The 4,567-nt window shown below is 40.1% G+C and overlaps 1 non-coding gene and 1 pseudogene across 1 annotated transcript; one reads left to right on the forward strand and one right to left on the reverse strand.

Annotated features, from left to right (window-relative positions):
- The first annotated feature begins 672 nt into the window (after positions 1-672).
- Positions 673-851, forward strand: LOC135044577 (U1 spliceosomal RNA; annotated as a pseudogene).
- A 3,252-nt stretch (positions 852-4,103) lies between these two features.
- LOC135045250 (U1 spliceosomal RNA) lies at positions 4,104-4,266 on the reverse strand. The gene has a single exon (XR_010237777.1). It is a non-coding gene; the product is annotated as a U1 spliceosomal RNA (small nuclear RNA).
- Positions 4,267-4,567: the final 301 nt, after the last annotated feature.

Consider the following 4,567-nt stretch of genomic DNA (forward strand, 5'->3'; position numbering starts at 1 on the left):
GCAGCTCTTGAGCTGTTACAGTGCCCAGCTGCTGCAAGAAATCAGCGTGAATGCTTCAGGGGCTGGGGCATGGCCAACATGAGCCCCACACCGAAGGAGGGTGGGGGTGTTTAATGCGAACTAGGGGTCTCGCACAATGCGAACTACAGGTAGTGCTGCAGGGCCCACACCCTTTTACTTGCCTTACAGAGCAGCTCTGGAGCTGTTACAGTGCCCAGCTGCTGCAAGAAATCAGCTTGAATGCTTCAGGGGCTGGGGCATAGCCAACATGAGCCCCACACCGACGGAGGGTGGAGGTGTTTAATGCAAACTAGGGGTCATCCAAGTGCCGCAAAAGGCCGCCATGCCCTGCACGCCCCTTTTCTCTTTTCATATGCAGACGAGGGTTGAAGCCAACTTTGACCCACTGCTTGGATGACACCGCCATATGCAAATCCATCTGCTGCAGGCCTTCCCCCAGGAATGCTTGCACTAGTTGTTGCATTTGGTTTGTTGTTTGGGGGTGCTTCAGTATTAGGCAGCCTTCTGCCCTCCCATGTTCATCTGAAAATATGTGTTCTCCCTGCAGTTGTTGTCCCCAGATGAGAGTTCCCTTGTGCTGCCTCAGTTGAATCTCCTTTACTTGACAGAGATGTGCCTGAGCAGCGGCCCTCCCCAGCCCTATCCCAAATCATACTTATTTTGCATAGGAGATACCATGGTCATGAAGACTGTTCTCCCAGGGTGCGGTTCATTCATTGCATTCTGGGTATGCTGACCCCTGTGATTTCCCCAAATGTGGGAAACTCGACTGCATTATTTAATGCGAACTAGGGGTCATCCAAGCACCGCAAAAGGCCGCCATGCCCTGCATACCCCTTTTCTCTTTTCATAAGCAGACGAGGTTTGTTGCCAACTTTGACCCACTGCTTGGATGACATCACTTGCTGCCTTTCCAATGAAGCAAGTTTAATTTAATAATAGGTGAAAAACCATCCCTACAAAGGTGTTAATCAGATACTTGGCTTTGTGGACACTTTTCAGAGCACAAATTTGTTAGCATAAAAATAAAGCCAGAAAATGAAGAGCTGTTTAATCACTCAATTGGATTTTTCTGCCAGCATATTTCTTTTTCTCTGCAACCCACTGCTAAATTGTGCTTCGTGGCTGTTTTTTTCATAAAATCACTTAATCAAATCTAACTCTGATTACATCAGAGAAGGCCAGGTACCCTACACCATAAGAGGTGGTTTGAAATTTTTACTTGTCTACTTAAAGATCACCAGAATCTGATAACGAGGTCAATTACGTCCCTAGGTGGGATTGAACCACCAACCTTTTGGTTAACAACTGAACACGCTAACTGTTTGCGCCTCAGAGACACTTTGCAAAAGTACATACTGACAAAGGTTAATAAGCATTCATCTAGAACGTTTCCTAGAAAAACTTTAAAAAGTCAATAATCTGGAGAGTTTTTGTAAGATGTTCCTTCCATCAACCAATGAAGAAACACATTGGTACTTTCCCATGATGAGTGAGTGCTTCAGGATCTCTTGCACTTACATGTGCAGCAAAGGACTACAATGGAAGCATGCTGGGCCTATAACCCAGAGGTAGGCAGATTGCAACTGTCCTCTGCTATATGCATTTTTTTTGTTAATTAAAGTAATCCAAAACTGGGATTGATATTTTGGCTCTTTTATTTTTACTTAAAGTACAATAACTTTTACTGTTTTAATTTGTTTTAATAGTATATTGACAGTATTGTTTTCTTTCAAAAATCCACTTAATTTTCTTTACCCTATTATTAAAATGGTAATTGACAAAAACAAACTACATTGTCACCAGAAGAGCAATACAAAATGTACAAGTGATATATTAAAATCATCTTTTCAGCTTGAATTTCAATGATGCATTGAGGTAACGATTTTGTGAGAAACATCTTCACCCTTAAATAAAGATTTTCTTAATTCCCTACCTGTGTGCTAATTAGATATCACCTTGTTTTCACATTAAACAGACTTTCACATGAGAAAGCAGCAAGGATGCAGTGGCGTTAATGTTTCCTGGTGTCAACCTGTATTATTTCAGTAGACATTGAAATGAGGATGCATCTTGCTGCCTTTCCAATGAAGCAAGTTTAATTTAGTAATAGGTTAAAAACCATCCCTACAAAGGTGTTAATCAGAGACTTGGCTTTGTGGACACTTTTCAGAGAACAAATTTGTTAGCATAAAAATAAAGCCAGAAAATGAAGAGCTGTTTAATCACTCAATTGGATTTTTCTGCCAGCATTTTTCTTTTTCTCTGCAACCCACTGCTAAATTGTGCTTCCTAGCTGTTTTTTTTATAAAATCACTTAATCAAATCTAACTCTGATTACATCAGAGAAGGCCAGGTACCCTACACCATAAGAGGGGGTTTGAAATTTTGACTTGTCTACTTAAAGATCACCGAAATCTGATAACAAGGTCAATTACATCCCTGGGTGGGATTGAACCACCAACCTTTTGGTTAATAGCCTTATACACTAACTGATTGCGCCACAGCGACACTTTTCAAAAGTACATACTGACAAAGGCTAATAAGCATTCATCTAGAACGTTTCCTAGAAACATTTTAAAAAGTCAATAATGTGGAGAGTTTTTGTAAGATGTTTCTTCCATCAACCAATGAAGAAACACATTGGTACTTTCCTATGATGAGTGAGTGCTTCAGGATCTCTTGCACTTACATGTGCAGCAGAGTACTGTAATGGAAGCATGCTGGGTCCATAACCCAGAGGTAGGCAGATTGAAACTATCCTCTGCTATATGCATTGTTTTTATTAATTAAAGTAATCCAAAACTGGGATTGATATTTTTGCTCTTTTATTTTTACTTAAAGTACAATAACTTTTACCATTTTAATTTGTTTTAATAGTATATTGACAGTATTGTTTTCTTTCAAAAATCCAATTAATTTTCTTTACCCGATTATTAAAATGGTAATTGACAAAAACAATCTACATTGTCACCAGAAGAGCAGTACAAAATGTACAAGTGATATATTAAAATCATCTTTCCAGCTTGAATTTCAATGATGCCTTGGTGCAACAATTTTGTGAGAAACATCTTCACCCATAAAGAAAGATTTTCTTAATTCCTTACCTGTGTGCTGATTAGATATCACCTTGTTTTCACATTAAACAGACTTCCCCATGAGGAAGCAGCAAGGATGCAGTGACGTTTATGTTTCCTGGTGTCAACCTGTATTATTTCAGTAGACATTGAAATGAGGATGCATCTTGCTGCCTTTCCAATGAAGCAAGTTTAATTCAGTAATAGGTGAAAAACCATTCCTACAAAGGTGTTAATCAGAGACTTGGCTTTGTGGACACTTTTCAGAGAGCAAATTTGTTAGCATAAACATAAAATCAGAAAATAAAGAGCTGTTTAATCACTCAATTGGACTTTTCTGCCAGCATAATTTTTTTTCTTTGCAACCCACTGCTAAATTGTGCTTCCTAGCTGTTTTTTATAAAATCACTTAATCAAATCTAATTCTGATTACATCAGAGAAGGCCGGGTACCCTACACCATAAGAGGGGGTTTGAAATTTTGACTTGTCTACTTAAAGATCACCAAAATCTGATAACAAGGTCTATTACGTCCCTTGGTGGGATTGAATCACCAACCTTTAGGTTAATAGCCATACACACTAACTGATTGCGCCACAGCGACACTTTGCAAAAGTACATACTGACAAAGGCTAATAAGCATTCATCTAGAACGTTTCCTAGAAAAACTTTAAAAAGTCAATAATCTGGAGAATTTTTGTAAGAAACACATTGGTACATTCCCATGATGAGTGAGTGCTTCAGGATCTCTTGCACTTACATGGGCTATTAACCAAAAGGTTCCCACCCAGTGATGTAATTGACCTTGTGATCAGATTTTGGTGATCTTTAAGTAGACAAGTCAAAATTTCAAACCCCCTCTTATGGTGTAGGGTACCTGGCCTTCTCTGACGTAATCAGAGTTAGATTTAATTAAGGTGCACAAGGGAATAGAAGGGAGCGGTTTAAGAAAAGAGAAGTGGAAACAGACAGCAAACTAGGCTGGAGAGAGACCTGAGACAAAGAGATCTGAATTATACGAGAGCCGACCAGGGGAAACACAAATTATGCAGTCAAGTTTCCCACATTTGGGGAAATCGCAGGAGCAGCACACCCAGAGTGCAATGGGTGAGCCTTTCCCTGGGAGAAGCACCTTCCTGATCATAGTATCTCACCTGGCAGGTAAGTAGGAGTTGGGCTAGTGCTGGGGAGGGTCGCTGCTCGGGTACCCCCCTGTCAAGTGAAGGAGATCCAACTGAGGCAGCACAAGGGAACTCTCGAAAGAAGAACAAGGCTAGAGGAAGATCTGAGACAAAGAAATCTGACTTTTACCAGAGCTGACCAGAGGAAAGCACAAACACAGTACCCCACTACCACCAGGAAACATTAACGCCACTGCATCCTTGCTGCTTTCTCATGTGGAAGTCTATTTAATGTGAAAACAAGGTGATATCTAATTAGCACACAGAAAAGAAAATTAAGTGAATTTTT

Source organism: Pseudophryne corroboree, unplaced genomic scaffold, assembly GCF_028390025.1.
Source record: "Pseudophryne corroboree isolate aPseCor3 unplaced genomic scaffold, aPseCor3.hap2 scaffold_90, whole genome shotgun sequence".
NCBI classification, from domain to species: domain Eukaryota; kingdom Metazoa; phylum Chordata; class Amphibia; order Anura; family Myobatrachidae; genus Pseudophryne; species Pseudophryne corroboree.